The following is a 12,610-nucleotide window of genomic DNA, read 5'->3' on the forward strand; positions in this document are numbered from 1 at the left end:
TGTGGTCCATATATACAATGGAATATTACTCAGCTATCAAAAAGAACGATTTCTCAACATTTGCTGCAACATGGACGGCACTGGAGGAGATAATGCTAAGTGAAATAAGTCAAGCAGAGAAAGACAATTATCATATGGTTTCTCTCATCTATGGAACATAAGAACTAGGAAGATCAGTAGGAGAAGAAAGGGATAAAGAAAGGGGGGTAATCAGAAGGGGGAATGAAGCATGAGAGACTATGGACTCTGAGAAACAAACTGAGGGCTTCAGAAGGGAGGGGGTGGGGGAATTGGGACAGGCTGGTGATGGGTAGTAAGGAGGGCACGTATTGCATGGTGCACTGGGTGTTATACGCAAGTAATGAATCATCAAACTTCACATCAGAAACCAAGGATGTACTGTATGGTGACTAACATAATAAAAAATATTATTATAAAAAAATATTCTGTTTCTTGATCTGAGTGCTAGATATATAGATGTGCTACTTTGTGAAAATCCACTGAAAATTTTCTCCGTATATACTATACATCAATAAAAAGCTTTGTGAAAATAATAATGTGGTTGCCAGATGCCATTGCTTAAATCTATAACTAACCACTTTTTAAAGGAAAGACTCACTTAGGAAATAAGGTATTCCAAATATTCTACATAGAGAGAGGGAGCAAGAGAGGTCTATAATAAAAGTTATTCTTAGAAATAAAAATACACTGTATGTTAACTAACTGGAATTTAAATTAAAAACTTTCAAAAAACTTTCAAAAAAATAAATAAAAATACATATAACTCTGATTCTAATTCTACATTATTTCTGATAGAAATTTTTTCCTTAGCTATAAACACATATACCTAAATACATAGTTGGTTCTTGCACCTAGACTATCTTCAGGAATCTAAACAGAACAGGTCCAAAACTAAGTTTGTTTTCCCCAAAACCTATACCCCCACCTTCTCTATCTCAGCAAATGGCACCACTACTCACTCATCTAACCAAGTCAAAAACATGGCATCTTCTTACTTTCTACATTTTCCTTACTGCCCAAACCAATAAATACTATTTATTACCAATCTGCCTCTAAGTGATCATTTTAGTCCCCTCTCTTCCACTCCCCACTTACCTGCCTTATTTCCATCCATCATTATTTTTGTTATGAATTATTGTGATTAATGGCTCCCGACTCTCATCTCATTCCTCCACAATCTCTCCAGCCCAATGCCTTCAGAGCCTTGTAAAGCCACACATAGATAATCAGTTTCCTAGCTATATACCCATCTTTAAATTTAACCAAAAGCTGTTTCACACATATTCTGAAAGAGGTGTCTTTAATATGTTCTCCTCTCAACAACAAAAAATTTCTAAAAAGTAAAGACTGTCCAGTTCTGATATTATGAAAATAATGTGTGAATTTCCCAAGGCTTCTCTGGTGAGAAACTTGTGGTAATAAAATATTCTATGTTTCATGAAGCAAAAGATAATTGCTTCCATGTTTAAAGTGGCTGTGTTTGGAGCATCTGCCCAATCTTATGTCCTCTATAAAAACCTCCCTTTTTCCGTGGAAAGGGGCAAACAACCCAACCTGTGATCATATTATTGGACTTTGGGTTGAGTATTTTCTCCAGAGAAACTACTGCCATGGTTTGAAAACTCATTTAAGCTAGGCCAATCAATTTCACTCCTGGGAGTTTGAATTTGAGACTGAAAGATGGTTGTCAGTCTCCGTTGGGCACTTACTAGGACTAGGAAAGAAAAGTTAGAATAGATACACAAAGAAGAGCAGAGGCAGGAGACTGTGGTCTGGAAGAACCAAAGTCAATCTGAGTTTCCCCCTTTTCAGTTCCTGGATCCAGTCCTTACAGCCTGGAAATACTAACTGCTTGTGGATATATGCCATGGCCTGATTCCTTAAAATAAGTCCTTTACCTGGAGTGAGTTTCCAATACAAGTAAATAAAAGATTATAGAGTAAATCAATGCTAGATTCATCTAGTTATCCACCCTCAAAAAATCCACTTAAAAATATACTATTTTCTATTAATATTGACTTTTTTCACTTCTATTAATGCTTTAACCAAAGAATAAATCCCATATCCTGTAAAAATAGATTGAACACATTAAAATGTCAAATCTTAAAATGGAAATATCAGCCATATTGCTTTATAGCAATGCTGCCAACTTTTTCCATGCCATACCTCATATAGAAAATGATATTGTTTGTACAGTATACTGAAATGAATGGAATGCATGAGGTCACAGGCCCAGAACCAGCCTGGCTTCCTAAAGACTGAGAGGATCAACGTCTTACTTGTTTGTGGCATACCAGTACGCCCCAGCACACCAGTTAGGGAGTTCTTAATAAACATATCTTGCATAACTGGAAAGTGTATCCCCATATTGAAAGAGCTTAAGATTGTGCTGTATATATAGTACCAAACACTGAGGGAAGAATTTAAAAACAAGATAGAGAACCTTCTGGGTGAGACCACTGAGGAAGAGCTTATAACCTAAAAATGGCACTAACTTTGGTTCTAATAACTAATAATGAGAGGGGGACACTTCAGAGCTTTTGAAAAGACTCAAAGTCTAATTAAACAGATGGAATGACCACATAGTACTTGTCCCTGTCTTCTGAGATACTACCAAAAAAGACAGCAAAGGAATAAAAAGGACAAATACCATGAGGAAAAAAAGAATACCATGAGGGGATTCAACAGTAGATGAGATATTTTAAGAAATATATTGCACATGGAAAGCACATGGAGAATGATAATTTACCTAAAAGGGAAGGAGAAGCTTCGATCTAAAGTCTCTGCCGAAAAGGCTGTTGACGAAAGCTAAGGTGACTTCATCTTTAGAACTGCTGAGTTATTAAGGACTTGGAGATACTGCATACTTCAGAATTATCAGAAGGTAGAAGTAACAAACAGGATAAATACAATACTGGTTGAGTAATAAATAATGTCCCCTCCACCATCTTACTTAACCAGGCAAACACCCACTCCATTCTCACTGCCAACACAACTCTACCCTAGGCAGGATGGTAAAGTTACCTCTCCGGAATATTTGAACCAAAAAGACTATAGACTGGGGGAAGTCAAATGCAATTAAAAATCTAGAAGACACAGTAAATGAAATCTCTATAAAAAAAATTAAAATGAGACAAAGGATTGGAAAATAATTGAGAAAAGAGACAGAGGATTATTCTTTTTTTTTTTTTTAAGATTTTATTTCTTTATTTGACAGAGAGAGACAGCCAGCAAGAGAGGGAACACAAGCAGGGGGAGTGGGAGAGGAAGAAGCAGGCTCATAGCGGAGGAGCCTGATGTGGGGCTCGATCCCAGAACCCTGGGATCACGCCCTGAGCCGAAGGCAGACGCTTAACGACTGCAACACCCAGGCACCCCGAGACAGATGATTATTCTATCAGATCTAACATCTGAATAATAGGAGTTACACAGAGATGGAACAGAAAAAGTGGAGGGGTGAAATTCATCAAAAGTGAATTGTATAAAGAAATGTACATGGTGAGATAGTCCAAGATGGTGGAGGAGTGCAACATCTTGTTTCATCTGGTCCCAGGAATTCAGCTAGATAGTTATCAAATCATTCTGAACACCTGGGGCCTCAACTGGAGATCTAAGAAAAGAATAGATCAACTCTACAAATAGAAAAGCGACCACTTTCTGCAAGGTAGGAGGTCAGGGAAGTGAATCTGAGGTGATATATGGGAAGGCAAACCGTGGAGGGAGGGAGCCTCCATAAACTGGAACCATGAAGTGATAAGTAGCAGAGCACAAAATCAGAACCTTAAGAATCCTGCTCCAATGAGGGATGTTCCTGCCTAAAAGGCACTCAGGTGGTGAAGTGGGGCAGATTCCTAGGTGGGACAGTGTAGTCTCAGAATCCCCAGGGTCATAGGAAGACCAGGGGTGCCTGAGTGTGGCAGAGTTCCCAGGCATTGGAGAGCAGAAGCCAGCTACAATCAGCAAGCCCAGGAGTGGACTTATATCTCCGGGTTGCCATAAACCTTGGACAACCACACAGCCGGTCAACCGCTCTATGAGCAGGGGCCCAGCAAGGGGCAGAACTGTGACAAGATCCTCCCTTTCTCCCCCAGGAGGAGCAGAGCAGATGTGCACAACAGGAGTTTGCAGGGTTTGGAGACTCCAAATAGGTTTGTTGCCTGAGATAGAAACCCTGGATCACAGGCTGGATGAGCATAGAATGCAGACAGAGACCAGTGAGACAGAAGTGACTGACTGCTTTTTACTGAGGGCCCACTGAGGAGTGGGGCCCTGAGCTTTCTGTTCTGGAGCTGGAGACTAGGTCACCATTTTCATTCTCATCCTCTAAAGTGGCATGGAAAGCCTTCAGGGAACAAAAGCCACATAGAGCAATCTGGAGCAGCTTACGTAGCCTGTTCCCCTGGCAAGGGTGGTGCAATTCTGTCCAGGGCAAAAACATGGGAGAATCAGTATAACAAGCCCCTCCCCCCAGAAGATCAGCAAGAACATCTGGCTAAGATCAAGATTACTGATCATAGAGAACTGCAAAACTCCAGTGCTAGGGAAAAATAGTATAAAGAATTAATGGGTTTTTCCCCATGATTCCTTAGTCTATCAATTTTAATTTTTTCTCTTTTTTCAACCAATTTCTTCTTTTATCAATTCTTATTTTAACTCTTAATCTTCATTTTTACACTTACACTCTATCTTTTCATCGTATTTAATTTTATTTTTATGTATATGTAAGCTTTTCTTTCTTTACACTTTTGGGACACAGTTTCTTCTAAAAAACAGACCAAAATACACCCAGAATATCTAGTATATAGCTCTGTTCTTCATCTGACTGATCATATTCTTTTTTCTTTTTTTTTTTGTTAAAATCTTTTTTAGATTTTCGTCTTTACACTTAAATTCTATTCTCTCGATGAATTTAATTTTTGTATATATATGTTTATTTTCTTTACAATTTTGGGACGTATTTTCTTCTAACAAACTGACCAAAATACACTCATGATATACTGTATTGCTCTGTTCTGTTCACCTGTATGTTTATATTCCTTCTCTTTTTCTGTGTCTTTTAATTTTCATTTTTACAGTTACATGCTATCTATTCATTATATTTAATTTTATTTTTGTACATATATAAATTTCTTTCTTTACAATTTTGGGATCTAGTTTTCTAACAAGCAGACCAAAATACACACAGGATCCAGTGTATTGTTCTGCTCACCTGTCTGATTACATTTTTGTTTTTGTTGCTGTTGCTGTTGTTGTTTCAGGTCTCTTCCAATTTGTTTAATGCATATTTCTCAAGGGTTGTTGTTGCCATTTTAGTATTTTGTTTTCTCATTCATCTATTCTTCTCCGGACAGAATGACAAGATGGAAAAACGTACCACAAAAACAGAACAAGAGACAGTATTTACTACCAGGGATTCAATCAGTATGGACATAAGTGAGATGTTGAAACTAGAGTTCAGAATAACTATTATAAAGATATCACCTCGGTTTGGGAAAAAAGCATAGAAGACACTAGAGAATCCCTTTCTGGAGATATAAAGGAACAAAAATCTAATCAAGTCGAAACAAAAAAAAAAGGCTATTAAGGAGATGCAATAAAAAATGGAGGCTTTAACTGCTAGGCTAAAAGAGACAGAAGGTAGAATTAGTACTATAGAAGACAAAATGATAGAGAATAAAGAAGCTGAGAATAAGAGAGAGAAACAACTACTGGATCATAAGGGGAGAGTTCAAGAGATAAGTGATACCATAAAGCAAAACAATATTAGAATAATTGGGACCCCAGAAGAAGGGGGGGTGCAGAAAGTATACTGGAGAAATTTATAGTGGAGAACTTCCCTAATCTGGAGAAGGAAGCAGGCATTTAAGTCAGGAGGCAAAGAGAAACCCCCTCAAACTCAATAAAAATAGGTCAACACCTTGACATATAATAGTGAAACCTGCAAATCTCAGAGATAAAGAGAAAATCCTGAAAGCAGCTCAGGACAAGAGGTCTGTAACCTACAAGAGTAGTAACACTAGACCTGGCAGCAGACCTACCCACAGAAGCCTGGCAGGCCAGAAAGGACTGGCATGATATATTCAGGGTGCTAAATGAGAAAAATATGCAGCCAAGAATACTTTATCCAGCAAGATGGCATTCAAAATAAAAGGAGAGATAAAAAGCTTCCAGGATAAACAGAAACTAAAAGAATTTGTGATCACTAAACCAGCCCTGCAAGAAATATTAAAAGGATCCTGTAACGAAGAATGACCCCAATAGTAACATAGACCAGAAAGGAACAGAGACAATATACAGAAACGGTGACTTTACAGGTAATACAATGGCACTAAAATCATATCTTTCAGTAGTTACTCTGAATGTAAATGGGCTAAATGCTCCAATCAAAAGATACAGGGTATCAGATTGGATGAAACAGCAAGACCCATCGATATGCTGTCTGCAAGAGACTCATTTTAGACCCAAAGACACCTCCAGACACAAAGTGAGGGGGTGGAAAACCATTTATCATGCTAATGGACATCAAAAGAAAGCTGGCGTGGTCATCCTTATATCAGACAAATTAGATTTTAAACCAAAAACTGTAATAAAAGATGAGGAAGGATACTATATCATAATTAAAGGGTCTATCCACCAAGAAGATCTAACGATTGTAAGTATTTATGCCCCTAACATGGGAGCAGCCAATTATATAAATCAACTAAAAACAAAATTAAACAAAAACATTGATAATAATACAATAACAGTAGGGGACTTTAACACCCCACTTACTGCAGATCATCTAAGCAGAAGACCAACAAGGAAACAAGGGCTTTGAATGACACACTGGACCAGATGGACTTCACAGATAAATTCAGAGCATTCCATCCTAAAGCAATAGATTTCACATTCTTCTTGAGTGCAATGGAACATTCTCCAGAATAGATCACATCCTAAGTCACAAATCAGGTCTCAACCAGTATCAAAACACTGATATCATTCCCTGCATACTTTCAGACCACAATGCTTTAAAACTTGAGCTCAACCACAAGAGGAAATTTGGAGAAAACTCAAATACATGGAGGCTAAAGAGCATGCTACTAAAGAATGAATGGGTTAACCAGGAAATTAAAGAAGAATTTAAAAATTCCTGGAAACAAATGAAAAGGAAAACACAACTGTCCGAAACCTTTGGGATGTAGCAAAGGAGGTCCTAAGAGGGATGTATATAGCAATACAAGCGTTCCTCAAGAAAGAAGAAAGATCTCAAATACACAAACTAACCTTACACCTAAAGTAGCTGGAGAAAGAGCAGCAAATAAAGCCTAAACCTGGCAGGAGAAGAGAATTAATAATGATTAGAACAGAAATCAATGAACTAGAAACCAAAAGAAGAGCAGAACAGATCAATGAGCTAGGAGCTGGTTCTTTGAAAGAATTAATAAGATTGATAAACCCCTGGCCAGACTTATCCCAAAGAAAAGAGAAAGGACCCAAATAGAACCATGAATGAAAGAGGAGAGATCACAGTCAACACCAAAGTAATACAAACAACTAAAAGAACATATTATGAGCAACTACATGCCAACAAATTAGGCGATCTGGAAGGAATGGATGCATTCTAGGGACGATAAACTACCAAAATTGAACCAGGAAGAAAAAGAAAACCTGAACAGACCCATAACCAGCAAGGAAACTGAAGCAGTAACCAAAAATCTCCCAAAAAACAGGAGTCTAGAGCCAGATGGCTTCCCAGGGGAATTCTACCAAACATTTAAAGAAGATTAATACTTATTTTTCTGAAGCAGTTTCAAAAAATAGAAATGGAAGGAAAACTTCCCAATGCTTTCTATGAGGCCAACATTACTTTGATCCCAAAACCAGACAAAGACCCCACCAAAAAGGAAAATTACATGTTCTGATGAACATGGATGCAAAAATTCTCATCAAGATACTAACCAATAGGATCCAACAGTACCCTAAAAGGATTATTCACCACAACCAAGTGGGATTTATTCCTGGATTGCAAGAGTGGTTCAACATCCACAAGTCAATCAACATGATACGCTACATTAATAATAGAAAAGACAAGAACTATATGATTCTCTCATTTGATGCAGAAAAAGCATGTGATGAAGTACAATACTCTTTCTGGATTAAAACTCTTCACAGTGTGGGGATAGAGGGAACATACCTCAATGTCATAAAAGCCATATTCAAAAAGCCCACAGCAAATATCATTCTCAATGGGGAAAAGCTCTCACTTTTTCTTTTCTGTTCTCAGTCAGAAACACACCAGGGATGTCCACAATCACCACTGTTGTTCAACATAGTACTAGAAGTCCTAGCCTCAGCAATCAGTCCACAAAAAGAAATAAAAGGCATCTGAATTGGCAAAGAAGAGGCAAAACTCTCATTCTTTGCAGACGACATGATACTTTATGTGGAAAACCCAAGAGACTCCACCCCAAAATTGCTAGAACTCATACAGGAATTTAGCAATGTGGCACAATATAAAATCAATGCACAGAAATCAGTTACATTTCTATACACTACCAGTAAGACAGAAGAAAGAAAAATTAAGGAATCAATCCCATTTACAATTGCACCAAAAATCATAAGATAACTAGGAATAAACCTAACCATTGAGGCAAAGGATCTGTACTCAAAAACTATAGAACACCCATGAAAGAAATTGAGGAAGACACAAGAAATGGAAAAACATTCTATGTTCCTGGATTAGAAGAAAAAATACTGTTAAAATGACTATGTTACCCAGAGCGATCGAAACATTCAATTCAATCCCTATCAAAATACCATCAGCATTTTTCACAGAGCTGGAACAAATAATCCTAAAATTTGTATAGAACCAGAAAAGACCCCAAATAGCCAAAGGAATATTGAAAAAGAAAACCAAAGCTGGTGGCATCACAATTCCAGACTTCATGCTGTATTACAAAGCTGTAATCATCAAGACAGTATGGTACTGGCACAAAAAGAGACACATATATCAATGAAACAGAATAGAGAACCCAGAAATGGACTCTCAACTCTATGGTCAACAATCTTCAACAAAGCAGGAAAGAATATCCAATGGAAAAAAGGCAGTGTCTTCAATAAATGATTCTGGGAAAATAGGATAGCCACATGCAGAAGAATGAAACTGGACCATTTCCTTACACCATATACAAAAATAGACTCCAAATGGATTAAAGACCTAAATGTGAGACAGGAACCCATCAAAATCCTAGAGAAGAACAAAAGCAGCAACCTCTGTGACCTTGGCCATAGCAACTTTTTGCTAGACACGTCTCCAAAGGCAAGGGAAACAAAAGCAAAAATGAACTATCGGGACTGCAGCAAGATGAAAAGTTTTGCACAGCAAAGGAAGCAGTCAACAAAACCAAAAGACAACTGACATTCAATTTCTTTCATGAGTGTTCTATAGTTTTCTGAGTACAGAACCTTTGTCTCAATGGTTTGGTTTATTCTAGGTATCTTATGGCTTTTCGTGCAGGAGAAGATATTTACAAATGACATATCAGAGAAAGGGCTAGTATCCAAAATCTATACAGAATTTATCAAACTCAACACCCAAAGAACAAATAATCCAATCAAGAATTGGGCAGAAGACATGAACAGATATTTCTCCAAGAAGACGTACAAATGGCCAACAGACACATGAAAAAATGTCCACAATAGGACACTACCTCACGCTTGTTAGAATGGGTAAAATTAACAAGTCAGAAAATGACAGATTTGGTGAGGATGTGGAAAAAGGGGAACCCTCTTACACTGTGGGTGGGAATGCAAGCTGGTACAGCCACTCTGGAAAACAGTATGGAGATTCCTCAAAATGTTAAAAATAGAGCTACCCTATGACCCAGCAATTGCACCATTGGGTATTTACCCCAAAGATACAAATGTAGTGATCCAAAGGGGCACCTGCACCCCAATGTTCATAGCAACAATGTCCACAATAGCCAAATGTGGAAAGAGCCGAGATGATGAATCAACAGATGAATGGATAAAGAAAATATGGTTTATACCACAATGGAATATTACTCAGCCATCAGAAAGGATGAATACTTACATTTACATCCATCAAAGTATCAATCAAGTGTGAGGAGAAAATGTAAATGAAATTTTGGATATGCAAATTTTAAAATGTAGAAAGCTGGCTAACTGAACATAATAAAGAAATAAAATAAAATAATATAAAATAAAATAAAATTTAGGAAGCCATGGGAGATGTACCTCAGAGAAAGATGAAATAAAAGGGAAAAAAAAGATAAAGACACAGAATCTAGCAAACAGTAGAGCCAACACAGGATAGAGCTACAAAAGGAGATCCTAGGATGATAGTAATTCATCAGGCCAAAGGAACAATTGATACAGATAGAAAAAGTAAAATGAAAGGATCTCAGAGGGAAGTCTAAAGTTTATCATGAAATTGATAAACTATTTGAAATGCTGAACACTTGGAAATAAATACTCGTGAGCGTTAGATAGAGCCCTTAAAAACTGATTGTAGGTATGCTGAAAACTAATGCAAGAGAAAAAAAAAAGGTAATTGTTATCAATGAAGAGAAAACTTTTACGAGAAAGAAAGTCACAGACTACTACTTGGCTTTGTAGTAAATGATATTTTCACAGTCATAATAAAGTAAAAACTGAATACTGACTGGCCCCCCAAATTATCATATTATTACATCAGAAGAATAGTCAGGCAGGAAAGTAAAGTGTGGGTAAAGAATGTAAGATACCAATTCAGAAAGACCTACCTTGATGGGAAATAAATAGAATAATTTGGAGGAAAATACTAGAAGAAACCACCAAAAGAAATAAAAATGGTCGCCTCTGGGAAAGTTGACAGAGTATTTGGAAAGTCAGAAGACAGCAATTTTTCATTATTATGTTATTTGATTTTTCACAAACATGAATTAATTTTAAAAATATGTGAGGATGGGGTCCCACCCCGGATGTCCCCCATCACTGACTGAGTCAGAGGCTATGGCCAACCAGGTTATCAAGTGCAAGGCTGAAGTTGCCTGGGAGGCAGGAAAGCCTCTCTCTACAGAGGAGGTAGTGGTGGCACCCCCGAAGGCTCATGAAGTTCGAATGAACATTATTGCCACTGCAGTTTGCTACACCGATGCCTGTACCCTGAGTGGGGTTGATCCTGAAGGGAGTTTTCCAGTGAGCCTGGAACATAAAGGTGCTGGAATTGTGGAAAGTGTTGGTGAAGCAGTTACTAAGCTAAAGGCAGGTGATACTGTCATCCCACTTTACATCCCACGGTGTGGAGAATGAAAATTTTGTCTAAGCGCTAAAACAAACCTTTGCCAGAAAATAAGAGCTACTCAGGGAAAGGGTTAATGCCAGATGCACTAGCAGATTCACTTGCAAAGGAAAGACAATTTTATGTTACAAGGGAACCAGCATGTTTTCTGAATATACAGTTGTGGCTGACATCTCTGTTGCTAAAATTGATCCTTTAGCACCTTTGGATAAAGTCTGCCTTCTGGGTTGTGGCATTTCAACTGGTTATGGCGCTGTGCTGTAAACACTGCCAAAGTGAGGCCTGGCTCTGCTTGTACCATCTTTGGCCCAGGAGGAGTTGGACTGGCGGCTATCATTGGCTATAAGGTGGCTGATGCACCCCGGATCATTGGTGCGAACATCAATAAAGATAAATTTGCAAGAGCCAAGGAGTTGGAGCCTCTGAACGTATTAACCCCCAGGACTTCCGTACACCCATCCAGGAAGTGCTCACTGAAATGAGTGAGGGGGGAGTGGACTATTCCTTCAAGTGTATTGGTAACGTGAAAGTCACGAGAGCAGCGCTGCAGGCCTGCCACAAAGGCTGGGGTGTCAGCGTCACAGTCAGAGCAGCTGCTAGAAATCGCCACTCGCCCATTTCAGCTGTAACAGGCCACACATGGAAAGGCACTGCCTTTGGAGGATGGAAGAGTGTGGAAAATGTCCCAAAGTTTGTGTCAGTTATATGTCAAAGTTGTATGTCCAAAGTTAAAAGTCCAAAAAGATAAAAGTTGATGAATTTGTGATTCATAATCTGTCTTTTGACCAAATTAACAAAGCCTTTGAACTGATCCATGCAGGAAAGAGCAATCAAACCATTGTAAAGCTTTCAATTCAACAGAGAAAACATGTTCATCCTTGTACCTAAGTCTTGTGGTCCAACTGGAACAGCCAGACAAACAGCAAGATCTTCTAAGTTCACAGCCTCTTAGACCTTCTAGAGTAACCTACTCTAGGCAATAATAGTTTTCGTATAATTCATAAATCTCTAATCAAGGACAAGGCTAATACAGTCATAAATCTGTTTTCTGAACTCTCCTTCACATGAATAATTGCCAGCTCATTAAGGAATATTGTAACATAATAAAAGTAATTTCTGTGTAAAAAAAATATCTGAGGATGAAGGAAATAGTTGACTATATGTTCAAAAAATATTTGTGCCATTTGCTCTTTGCTTGGAAATGAAAAATTTTAATTTAGTGAAGGCAGAGGATGAATACATTTTACAAAAACAGTATAATTTGTGAATTTCATTAATTCAATTATGCCACTCATTCTGCATTGACCA

General features: G+C 37.9%; 1 pseudogene; it reads left to right on the forward strand.

Moving 5' to 3' along the window:
• Positions 1-11,004: 11,004 nt before the first annotated feature.
• Positions 11,005-12,190, forward strand: LOC105242202 (annotated as a pseudogene).
• The last annotated feature ends 420 nt before the right edge of the window (positions 12,191-12,610 follow it).

This window comes from Ailuropoda melanoleuca, chromosome 19, assembly GCF_002007445.2.
Source record: "Ailuropoda melanoleuca isolate Jingjing chromosome 19, ASM200744v2, whole genome shotgun sequence".
In the NCBI taxonomy this organism is placed as follows: Eukaryota; Metazoa; Chordata; class Mammalia; order Carnivora; family Ursidae; genus Ailuropoda; species Ailuropoda melanoleuca.